The sequence below is a fragment of the Trachemys scripta genome, chromosome 1 (genome assembly GCF_013100865.1).
Source record: "Trachemys scripta elegans isolate TJP31775 chromosome 1, CAS_Tse_1.0, whole genome shotgun sequence".
Taxonomy (NCBI): domain Eukaryota; kingdom Metazoa; phylum Chordata; order Testudines; family Emydidae; genus Trachemys; species Trachemys scripta.
The window spans coordinates 39,896,986-39,909,262 of NC_048298.1; the positions used below are offsets into that span (position 1 = coordinate 39,896,986).

At 41.7% G+C, this 12,277-nt stretch overlaps 1 protein-coding gene across 4 annotated transcripts in view; it reads left to right on the forward strand.

The window, feature by feature from the left end:
* Positions 1-12,277, forward strand: part of POT1 (protection of telomeres 1) — a 156,476-nt gene that overhangs the window by 107,331 nt on the left and 36,868 nt on the right. The gene's annotated exons all lie outside the window — the stretch shown is intronic.

The following is a 12,277-nucleotide window of genomic DNA, read 5'->3' on the forward strand; positions in this document are numbered from 1 at the left end:
AAGCTGCGGCCAGCACATCCCTCGCCCGCGCCACTTCTCGCCGCCCCCCATTGGCCCGGGACGGCGAACCGCGGCCAGTGGGGGCTGCGATCGGCCGAACCTGCCGCGTCAGCAGGTAAATAAAACTGGCCCGGCCCGCCAGGGTGCTTACCCTGGCGAGCCGCGTGCTGAACGTTGCCGACCCCTGCTGTGAACTCTGCTGCATTCTGTAAAACACATCTTGTTTTAGTGGGTCAGTAATGTTGATTATACCTACATAGGGAAAAGAACAACATAATTAAATGTTTGATCTTTAGCAACAGTGCCATCTTGCTTCTGATTAGCAGAAAATGTAGCTTTCATTTTACAGCATGACTGCTGTGGTTACGCTATTTAAGATATCCTCGTTTTTCTGATCAATTTTATAAGTGATTGGGGAGTGGGGGGGGAGTGTAAAGATATATTTTTATGTGGCAAATATTAATCCAGCGTTATGGGTAGACTTAAAATCAATTTACCATACTGATATATTAATAAAGACAGACATGTTCATGAATAATTTGCAGATGACAAGATGGCTCTTGTTTATGTAAGAATTGTTAACTATATTTGGTCACACAATTATTTTTATTAATCTTAGATTTTTTTCCCAAATATAGATTTATCTCTTGCTAAAAGAGTCACTCCAAAAGCAGTGTTGAACAGTACAGTCTGAGAATTAGGAGGGAAAGTCTACACTTCCTATTCTAAAGATGATCAGTTTTCTTTTACTGTGAAGTCTTGGGCGTTTGTAGCACCACCCCCCAATCCTTCTCAGCCAGTAATGTTTGTAATAGAAGTTTCCCCTCCCGAATCCAGGTTTTAATGTAAGAACATAATACATGGGGTGGTTTCATGAGCTGCCTCTACTTTTCCTCCCATTTATCTTTTTCTGCTTCTTTCTTGTATCTCATACAGCTGTGTCTTTACTTGGAAAGTGTATTGTGTTCATAGATTTTTAGGCCAGAAGGAATCATTATGATAATCTAAGCTGACCTCCTGTGTAATACAAGCTATACAATTCACCCAGTAGCATAACCAGGGCCATATAATTTCACCCCCTCACATTATTGGGATGTTACAGTGCTAACCATCACTCATTAGTCAGTGTGGTGTGAACTAGCTGTGGTTAAATGCTGCTGGACTTAGTTTAGTTTACACAGTGCTGACCATGACTTGTTCTTGTCTATGCTGACCAGCAAGTGATGATTATGTTCCTAGTATCTGTGATACTGATATGTGATATCTGTGCTTTGCTGCCCTGTTTGGCCTGCATGCAAGAGCCATAAGATGATATTTTGAACCTAAGACAGAGTAACAATAAAAGGGTTTTGCTAATCCTATGCAAGCCAAGGTTCCTGCCCCAAGAACCTTGCAGTAGAAGTACAGATAAAGGAGATGAGGAGGAACATATTGTGACACTGTATGGAATTTGGGGGACACTTTAGGACATTATGAATACCAATATTGTAAAATTGTAATGAGTTATGCCAGATAGGCCATGTAAGGTATCTGCAAAAATGTTATAATTTACCAAGGACGATAATCTTGTTTATATGTTTGTATCACCTTTGTATTATGGGTTATAGATATGTATGTATGTCTGTATTTCAAAACTTGTGCTATACTTCTGGGTGACACCCCCAGACAGTTTGGCATCAGCACTGCCTAGCCTGCTTGATGGCCCATTAAGGACCATCAACTATACAATTGACCCATTCAGAGAATGCAAGGCCTTATAACTCAGCAAGGCATGCAGGGGCATGCTTATGGACAGAACTCTAAGGTTTCCAGGCTATGTGCTGGGCAGCTTGTGTTTTGAGACAAAGGTAGCACAAGCTGCATGGCAAAAGACTATAAAACGCAGCTGCATCTTCTCCATTTTGTCTACATTCCTGCTTCTTACCTCTGGAATAACCTTTCTGCAAACAAAGCTCTGAACAAAGGGCTGAATGACCCATCCAAGCTGTGGATGTGTTCTAATCTAGAGGGACTTTCAAGCCAGCAAACTCACCAATACTGCTAGAAACCTGATATATGGACTTCGAAATCTTTGTATGTATGTGATTGTTTTACCATTTAAAATCTCTTCTCTTGTTCTTCCTTTTTTCTTTATAATAAACCTTTAGTTTTAAACACTAAGGGATTGGCTGGCAGGGTGGTATTCTGTATAAGATCCAAACCTATACTGACATGGTGATATGGCTGACCCTTTGGGGTCAGAAGAACATTTTGTATATGTGAGCAGAGTTTTTTAAATAACATGTCACTGAACTGGACCTAGGTGCTGATTGGGAGCCAGAGAACTGGAATGCAATCAAGGGTGCTGTGTGATTTCTTTTTTTTTTTTTTTTGCTTCTTGATAACCAGTTTGGGGGATCTGAAGCAGTTTGTGACTTATTGGGGAGCTTAACTTCAGTGTTACCCACCAGTATTGGGAGTATCTGCTCTCCCTTTTGCAGCCTGCCCTGATGTTAGCATTTCCAGTGAGGGCTGCCCCAGGCCCACGGGGTCACACATATATGTAACAAGAATGTGTTTTACATGATTAGGTTTGGTACATATCTTGTAGGTCCAGATTGTTTTGTGTATGTTTGTTGCAATTTTATGAGTATATATCTTTGAAATTTCTATTGTGGGCAAAACTAGATCTATCTTAGGTACTTATATGGCCCATGATACCATAGTATCTGAACACCTCCCAATCTTTAATGTATTTATCGTCAGGTATGAAAGTGCTTTTGTCCCCATTTTACAGACGAGGAACTGAGACACAGAGAGTAGGTGACTTGCTTGTGGTCACACAGGAAATCTGTGGTGGAGCAGGGAATTGAACCCTGGTCTCCTAAATACCAGCCTAACCACTGGGCAATCCTTTCTCTCTGGTTGGTAATAGAATACTAGCCAAAATAACTGAATTTCTAGATGGTTTGGACCCTGGGAGAATGGAGACTGTTCAAGTGTAGTGTCAGTGTGGGAATGGGGGATGTTTAGAGGTGAAATTGATGGTGATGAAGAAAAAGTGTTTGGTGAGGTGGAAAAAGTTGATAAAGCAAAATGCACTAATGGGAAGTGCAGTAGAAAATGAGAACACATAGCAGCAGAGGTAGAATGTACTGCATCTTATTAGAAGGATTGGTGAGGGGAAAGATGGGAAGAAAGGAAGGAGACCTGAGAAGAGGAAACTGCATTATGCACATCCTTGTTATCTCTTGCCTGAGTAAGACTTTTGGCTGTGGAGATAGAGAAAGGAAGGGGCACATTTTGTGTGTGTTGTAGATGAAGTGACTGCATTTTGCACAAATTTGTATTTGAAACTAGGAGGACAGAAAGAGTATTGGAAAATTATCCCAAGATTGTGAACCTGCAAAGTTCAGGGAGCTGTGCCTGCCCAAAATATTGATGGCACAGTATGAATAGTCAAGTAAGTATTCATCTATCGCTGGAATTCACTAGAATTTTTATGACATATTTTCTTAACTACAGGCTAAATCAGAATTGTAGGCATTGAGCCTTCTTTGTATTCATTTACAGACTTTAATTTTTGCTATAATAGGTGGTTTTTAATTTAGGTGCGATTACAGTAAAAATGTGGATTCCAGCTGCTGCATGCTGAAATTTTACAAGTCTTTGAAGTTTAATGTTTGTGTGCACTCAATTTTGCTTATTTGTCATATAGAATAGACTCATAATTAAAACTTTGGGTGTTCTTTGTAAAAGGCAGAGATGCTTTAATAAAGGCCTTGCTATACATAAGAGAGGATGTTTGCAAGAGAATGTAACTGAAATAATCTAAGGTCATATTATTCCATGTAATACTTCATGCAGTACAGGCTTTTGTAATGCACAGATAAGGAAATCACCTAATCCTGTGCATAACTCTGAGCACATGCTTAAAATCCTTTTGAAGTCAATGGGATTTAAGTAAAAAATCTAAGTACTTTCCACAATAGGTATTAACATATGTGACAAAGTTCCTCCTTTGTCTTGGTGGGTCCTGCGCTTATTGGCGGATTTTCTTGCCTCCGAGATTCACCATGTGGGTTGGGGAACAGCCCAGAGACCTTCCCCTCTCAAAGGGCCCACAGTCCAGGTCAATTGGGAGGTTTGGGGGGGAACCCAAGCCCACCCTCTACTCCGGGTTCCAGCCCAGGGCCCTGTGGTGTCTATAGTGCCTCCTGTAACAACTGCATGACAGCTACAACTCCCTGGGCTACTTCCCCATGGCCTCCTCCAAACACCTTCCTTAGTCTCACCACAGGACCTTCCTCCTGGTATCTGATAACGCTCATGCTCCTCAGTCCTCCAGCAGCTCCTTGCATCTCTTGCTCCCAGCTCCTCACACTCACACCACAAACTGAAGTGAGCTCCTTTTTAAAACCCAGGTGCCCTGATTAGCTTGCCTTAATTGATTCTAGCAGCTTCTTCTTAATTGGCTCCAGGTGTTCTAATTAGCCTGCCTGCCTTAACTGGTTCTAGCAGGTTCCTGATTACTCTAGTGCAGCCCCTGCTCTGGTCACTCAGGGAACAGAAAACTACTCCTCCAGTGACCAGTATATTTGCCCTCTACCAGACTCCTGTACCCCACTGGTCTGGGTCTGTCACACATAAGAATGCCCTTAATAGGTATTGTAATTTAGGAGATGTTTTGGCAATTTCAGGATATTAGAACCAATAAAATAATAAACTATTTGTTGATACATTCTCTTTTCCTTTGAAATTCCTTTAGAATTGTGTTTTCATGTGAATTGTTGTTAAAATGGTAGATTACACTTTCCAGTATCATCATGTACCATTTGGAATAATCAGCAGCAGCTTTGAATAATGATGTTTTAATGTAAAAATAATCTACTTTACGCAGACTTGTTATCAAGAGGTCAATAGCAAAGACTGTATGAAAAAAAATATTTAATTTTATTTTAAAATTATATGTATTTGAGAGCATTCTGACGAGCAAGAAAAGCTCATAATAAAGAAATTGGGTAGTGCATTATAGTCAATTTATAACAAATCATGAAGCATGGCGTCAGAATATATTCATGCTTATTCCCTGCAAGAGGTTGTAAAAACAACTATATTGTCTTTCAGTGTATGCCAGAGAGAACTAAAGTTCTGAGTATATTATATACATCTTTTTTCCAGTAAGATTATGAATAGGGTTTTCTGTTGAGAAAACTAAAGATTAGTAGACTATGCCTACACTGTAATTGCTACTGATAAATGGGCTTTATTTTATATCTAGATACTGCCTTCATTTCCCCACCAGGTCAGAATATAGCTTTTCAGCATTGCTGCACTGGGAGAGATGTAAATGTACATCGTCCCAGCAGGTGCTCCAGTATTTATTATACCAGCAAGCACATTATCTCTTGGAATATAAGAAAACAGTGCACCTTCTGAACACATGCAGAAAGGGGCTACATCCACAGAGGCAGACAGTCAGGCAAGGCCATGGTCCTTCCTCACCCCGACCTCTTTGTGTGTGTGTGTGTGAGAGAGAGAGAGAGAGAGTTCTACATCTATTTAGTTCTTGTGTCCTCAGTGCAAGGTCTGTGATTGTGTTGCTTGTTCCTGACACTCATTTGTGAAGGACTGGGCATAATTTAACTCATTATGTATTACTATGTAGAATCTGGATATGACAGAATGGTCAGCAATATATGTTGAACAGAAATCATTTTGAGTTTTGCAAGTAGATTAAAAAGTTAATATTTGCTCACTGGTACCATAGCGATCTCCAAAGTTAATTGGAACTGATCATATCAGATACCAGTGTTCAGTAATTATCGGCCAGTATTGGCTTTTTAATGACTACCACTCTAAATGTTCTTTAAAATACTGTTCATTCTTTTTAACAAACATAGACATTGTCCTGTGTGGTTTAAGATAGTGCGGAGAACTTGGGTTTGCTGAAAAGTTCCTTTAGCTTTTAATTTTACTTGCCTTAAATATCTTATGTAAATTTGTTATTTATCATATATTTTATTTGTAACATTTTCTTTTATCATCTGTTGTTTTTAGAATCATCATCTATGAATTATATTGGTACCTACTTCTGGGATGTTCTTGAATGCTATCTGGAATGTTTTGTTGTTGATTTCCATTTTGATGTTTCTTTAACATTTTTTTAAACATACACCTCTACCCCAATATAACGCGACCCGATATAACACAAATTCGGATATAACACGGTAAAGCAGTGCTCGGGAGGGGGGGGGGGGAGGCGGGGCTGCACACTCGGGCAGATCAAAGCAAGTTCGATATAACGCAGTTTCACCTATAACGCAGTAAGATTTTTTGGCTCCAGAGGACAGTGTTATATCGGGGTAGAGGTGTACTTGTCGTACAGGTGTCAGTTGTAGTTAATTAAGAGGATTGTTCTAGTTCAAGTAAGAAGAGTTGTTTCTTGTCTCTAGTCATTGACAGCTATAATTGAAGATGTCAATTATAGAGACTGATAGTGTCATTGTTATTTTTAATATTTTTTTCCCAGTGGATTATATCTTAGCACCAGCTAAAATATAAAGAAGTGTCATATGCTTTTTCTACAAGCATTCTCTGAATTGGGAGATGATATTACTTAGCATGTTCAAAGCTTCTTGCTTAATGTGGTGCTAACAATATGCAATGCTGCCTCCCAAAGGAATTTATATATATTACACTTTCTTATATAGTGTATAATCAGCTAATGTTATACTGTGTTGATATTCATAACCTGTACAACTGTTTTAATATATGACATTGCTGATTATATCACTTTAGTTATAAGCAGTTATCAAATGTCTAAAACAAATTAATAGTATTACTAAGAATGAAAAGACATGTTTGTGGATGTGATCAAAATATAAATATGGGGGGAAGCAGTCCTTTGTAGTGATCTAAAAACTTGGAGAGGTTCATCATTCATTAATATAGTACAATATGTAGTTCGATTGACTTTGTTTGAAGTACAACACAATATCCATCCTTAATGTATTATGATGACATTGAGTATTGCTAGCTTGCAAACTCCTGTCTGACTTTTAATCCAGCAGTTTCACTTCTCTTTTGCTTGGGTGGAAAGAATAATGATGGTAAATATCCAGTTCCTTGATACACTGTTTTGTGCTCCATAGAGCCAGTTGGAGCAAAAATAGCTTTATAAATTACTCATTTGGCTCTCTAATTGTAGTTATAATAAGTTTTTTTTTAAAAAAGATCAGATCCAAAATTCATGTTTAACTGCCTCAAATCTTGGTAGAATCTCACCTTTAGTCTTTAAAAAAAGCTGCTCAGAGCTAATCGTACTGTTAGATTTATTCCTTAGGATCATTTGATGTGAGGAGAAATACAGCGCTTAACTATTAAAAATTTATCCAGCTCAGAAATTTTTGCTATCAGGCAAATTTTGTAAGATGGCTTCTCTTGTATATTTTATAAAGATTCAACTCCCAAAAAAAATCCCTTATGTGCAAGGGTCTTTCATTTATGTATGATTCAGACTAAAACTCCAGGCTAAAAACCAGAAAAGGAGGAATTCATGTTTTCCCATACCTGGATGATTGGTCAGTGAGGGGAACAAGTCTTATGACCACATGCACTTGCATAGTCCAGCATGCAAGATTGTTCCTTTGTTCCCTTCAAGAGTTGTTGAAGTTGGACTATCGCCCAAATTGTCAGGCATTGAATGGGCTTGTTCAAGTGCCTCTGGCAGTTCTTCATTCTCTCCAGTGGTGGACAGTTCAGAGTAATGTATGCCAGGGTGTTTCCTTTGCTCATCTCCCCACCTCCTCTCCCCAAACAAGACCATAAATACTGATGCTTACACAATACATTGGGGAGTACATCTGGGGGAATTGAAGGTTTGTGGCTGGAGTAGGAAGCATCTTTTCATATCAGCTTCAGGCCATTTACAATGCACGCAAGGTATTTTGAGCACCAGTCAAGGGTGCGGAAATTCACATACTCACTGACAACACCACTGTGATGTATTATGTGAACAAGCAAGGGGGAGCTCACTCCAGTCAGCTTTGTCAGATGGTGATGAAATTGTGGCAGTTCTGCATTGAAGAGAACATCACTCCCATAGCCATTTATTTACCCGGGGCCCAGAATTACTTGGCCAATTGTCTAATCAGGACCTTCTTCCTGAATAATGAGTGGTCTCTAAAGACCAGTGGGCTGAAGTCCATCTTCAGCCAATGGGACATTCCTACTATAGACCTGCTTGCAATGGAGGACAATAAGAAGTGCTGTCACTTTTTTGCTCTCGTGCAGGTTTCAGTCCAGGTTCCCTGACTGACACATTTCATCTGAATTGTGGATCGGTCCTGATGTATGCTTTCCTCCCTGATCCCAATCACTCCTCAGGTCATCCTCAAGCTGAAGATGGATCATGCCAGACTGATTCTCATTGCACTAGCTTGGCTGAGACGGTGCTGGTTTTCTGACTTCCTCAATCTCTCTGTTCATCCACTCCATTTCTCTTCCTTGTTGTACTGCTCTACTGACTCAGATTTTGCATCCAGCACTGAGCAGTCTGTACCTCACTGCATGAATATTGCATGGCTAGATAAGGAGAAAGCATGCTGTTCTGCATTTGACCATTTCTCCTTAATAGTAGAAAGCCCTCTACTAGGGTTACGTATTTGGTTAAGTAAAATTGTTTTTCAACTTGGTTCCTAGCCTGGGGAGTTCAACTGAACAGGCCTGCATTCAGGACATTTTGGAGTACCTTTTATCCCTTCAGTCCTCTGGCCTCTAAATCAGTTCATTGAAAGTCCACTTAGTGGTGATTTTGGCATTTCATCCTCCAGTTCAAGTAAATCAGTTTACTCAAACTCCATGGTAGTTGGATTTCTGAAAGGTATCACTCATCAAAGTGATTTCTCAGTGGAACCTTAACATTGTGTTGGCTGCTCTCATGGGTCCTCCGTTTGAACCCCTTGGCAACTTGTTTTCTATCTCTCCTATGCCAAAAAGGCAGTGTGTCTTGTGGCCATAACTTCCATGAGAAGAGTTAGTGAGCTTCAGGTCCTAACGGTGGACTTTCTGTATACCCAGTTTTTCAAGGACAAAGTGGCCTTGAGACCTCATCTAAAGTTTTTGTCACAATTTCATCTTAACCAGACAATTTACTTACCTGTATTTTTTTCCCAAACCTCATTCAAATGTTGTTGAACAGCATCTTCATTCCTTGGATGTGAAATGATGTTTAGAATTTTACTTGGAAAGAACTAAGCCAATTTTTTCATCACTTCTTCATCTTTCTGTTTCATTTGCGGATTACAGACAGGTCAAACAGTCTCCACACAGACAATTTTCAGATGGATAACATCCTGTATTACAGTGGCTTGTGGGATAGCTCAGATTTAATTTCCACAGAGGCAAGGGGCCATTCGATAATGTCCCATAGATCACGTTTCTCAGTGATGTTTTGATATTGGACATTTGCAGGGCTGCTACTTGGTCTTCCATACATACTTTTCCCAAGCATTATGCTATTACAACTGCATCCAGATCAGATGTGAATTTTGGAAAGGCAGTCTTTCAGATGCTCTTTAAGTAGACTCAGAGCCTCACCTCCTCCTGATACTGCTTGTAACTCACCTGAGTGGAATGCAGGTCTGCAACCACTCAAAGAAATGACTGGTACTTACCTGTACTGTATCTGTTCTTTGAAATTTGGGTACAGATATGTATTCCATACTCCATCTTTTGTCCCCTCTGAAACAGAGTCTCAATTCTTGACTTTCAGTGCGAAGGAACTGAGGGGGGTCGGCACCTTAAATTCCTTGGGGAGGAAATAAGAGGCCAGAGGGTATGACTACCACCCCTCTGAGTACTGCTAGGCTACCTTCTCTGGCTTTGATGCACAGGGCATGCGCACATCTGAGTGGAATATACGCGTGCACCCACATTTTGAAGAACAACAATTATAGTACTGTAGTAAGATAAGTAGTCATTTTTTTCCCTTGAGTTTAGGGGTTTGTTTTGTTTTTTAAGTTGCTATCGATATAGCACTACAAGGCTATGCAACAGCATCCTTATGTTTTGTGTGTATCAACTTTTGAGATTTCTCATACTTCACTCTAAGGGTATGTCTACACTACGGGATTAATCCGAATTTATATAATTCAAATTTTGGAAACAGATTATATAAAGTCGAAAGTATGCGGCCACACTAAGCACATTAATTTGGTGGTGTGCGTCCATGTACCGGGGCTAGCGTCGATTTCTGGAGCACTGTACTGTGGGTACCTATCCCATAGTTCCCGCAGTCTCCTCCACCCATTGGAATTCTGGGTTGAGATCCCAATGTCTGATGGGGCCAAAAACATTGTCGCGGGTGATTCTGGGTATATCCTCCCCCCTTTCCAGGAAAGCAACGGCAGACAACCGTTTCGTGCCTTTTTCCTGGGTGAATAGTGCAGACGCCATACCACGGCAAGCATGGAGCCCGCTCAGCTCAAGACAGCAGTCATGAACATTGTAAACACCTTGCGCGTTATCGTGCAGTTTATGCTGAACCAGAACGTGCAAAACCAGGCGGCGAGGAGTAGGCTGCGGCAGCGAAAGTGATGAGGATATGGACATGGAATTCTATCAAACACGGGACCCGGTGCTTTGGAGATCATGCTGTTAATGGGGCAGGTTATAGCCGTGGAATGCCGATTCTGGGCCTGGGAAACAAGCACAGACTGGTGGGACCGCATAGTGTTGCAGGTGTGGGACGATTCCCAGTGGCTGCGAAACTTTCGCATGCGTAAGGGCACTTTCTTGGAACATTGTGACTTGCTTTCCCCTGCCCTGAAGCGCCAGAATACCAAGATGAGAGCAGCCCTCACAGTTGAGAAGCGAGTGGCGATAGCCCTGTGGAAGCTTGCAACGCCAGACAGCTACTGGTCAGTCGGGAATCAATTTGGAGTGGGCAAATCTACTGTGGGGGCTGCTGTGATGCAAGTAGCCAAAGCAATCACTGAGCTGCTGCTACGAAAGGTAGTGACTCTGGGAAATGTGCAGGTCATAGTGGATGGCTTTGCTGCAATGGGATTCCCTAACTGTGGTGGGGCGATAGATGGAACCCATATCCCTATCTTGGCACCGGAGCACCAGGATACCCAATACATAAACCACAAGGGGTACTTTTCAATGGTGCTGCAAGCACTTGTGGATCACAAGGGTCGTTTCACCAACATCAACGTGGGCTGGCCGGGAAGGGTTCATGACGCTCGCGTCTTCAGGAACACTAATCTGTTTAAACGGCTGCAGCAAGAGACTTACTTCCCGGACCGGAAAATAACCGTTGGGGATGTTGAAATGCCAATAGTTATTCTTGGGGCCCAGCCTACCCCTTAATGCCATGGCTCATGAAGCCATACACAGGCAGCCTGGACAGGAGTCAGGAGCTGTTCAGCTACAGGCTGAGCAAGTGCAGAATGGTGGTAGTATGTGCATTTGGCTGTTTAAAAGGTCGCTGGCGATAGTTACTGACTCGCTCAGACCTCAGCCAAACCAATATCCCCATTGTTATTTCTGCTTGCTGTGTGCTCCACAATCTCTGTGAAAGTAAGGGGGAGACATTTATGGTGGGGTGGGAGGCTGAGGCAAATCTCCTGGCTGCTGATTACGCACAGCCAGACACCAGGGCGATTAGAAGAGCACACCAGGAAGCGCTGTGCATCAGAGAAGCTTTGAAAACCAGTTTCATGACTGGCCAGGCTACAGTGTGAAATTTCTGTTTTTCTCCTTGATGAAAACCCGCCCCCTTTATTGACTCATTCTCTGTAAGGAACCCACCCTCCCCCTTCCCCCAGCTTGCTTTCAAAGGAAATAAAGTCACTATCGTTTAAAAATCATGTATTCTTTATTAATTGATTATAAACATAGGGAGAGAACCGACAAGGTAATCTTGGTGAGGTTTGGGAGGAGGATAGGAGGGAAGTAAAAGGCCACTGAAAAAAATTCAATATAATGACAGCCTTTTGGTTGGGCTGTCCACTGGGGTGGAGTGGGAGGGTGCACGGAGCCCCCCCTCCCCCGCGTTCTTACACGTCTGGGTGAGGAGGATATGGAACATGGTGAGGGGGGAGGGAGGTTATACAGCGGCTGCAGCGGCAGTCTATTATCCTGCTGCCGTTCCTGAAGCTCCACCAGATGCCGGAGCATGTCCGTTTGATCATGCAGCAGCCCCAGAATTGCAGCCTGCCACCTCTCATCTCGAGCATCCCTCATGACCTCACGTTCACTGGCATCTTTCCTAAATTTAGATACCGTGTCC